This window comes from Gobio gobio (genome assembly GCF_949357685.1).
Source record: "Gobio gobio genome assembly, chromosome: 23".
Taxonomy (NCBI): domain Eukaryota; kingdom Metazoa; phylum Chordata; class Actinopteri; order Cypriniformes; family Gobionidae; genus Gobio; species Gobio gobio.
This window is the reverse complement of record NC_137119.1, coordinates 6599322-6600051: the sequence shown is the minus strand read 5'-3', so window position 1 is coordinate 6600051 and position 730 is coordinate 6599322.

The following is a 730-nucleotide window of genomic DNA, read 5'->3' as shown; positions in this document are numbered from 1 at the left end:
TGGATGGGTGGATGGGTAGATAGATGGATGGATGGATGGATGGTAGTATGATGGATGGGTTGAAGGGTGGATGGGTAGTATGATGGATGGGTTGAAGGGTGGATGGGTAGTATGATGGATGGGTTGAAGGGTGGATGGATGGATGGATGGATGGATGGATGGATGGATGGATGGATGGATGGATGGATGGATGGATGGATGGATGGATGGATGGGTAGTATTATGGATGGTAGTATTATGGATGGTAGTATGATGGATGGGTTGAAGGATGGATGGGTGGATGGGTAGATGGATGGATGGATGGTAGTATGATGGATGGGTAGTATGATGGATGGGTTGAAGGATGGATGGGTGGATGGGTAGATGGATGGATGGATGGTAGTATGATGGATGGGTAGTATGATGGATGGGTTGAAGGGTGGATGGGTAGATGGATGGATGGATGGATGGTAGTATGATTAGTATGATGGATGGATAGATGGTAGCATGATGGATGGATGGTAGCATGATGGATGGATGGATGGGTGGATGGTAGTATGATGGATGGATAGATGTAGTATGATGGATGGATGGATGGGTAGAAGGATGGGTGGGTGGATGTATGGGTAGAAGGATGGATGGATGGATGGATGGATGGATGGATGGATGGATGGTAGTATGATGGATGGATAGATGGTAGCATGATGGATGGATGGATGGGTGGATGGTAGTATGATGGATGGATAGATGT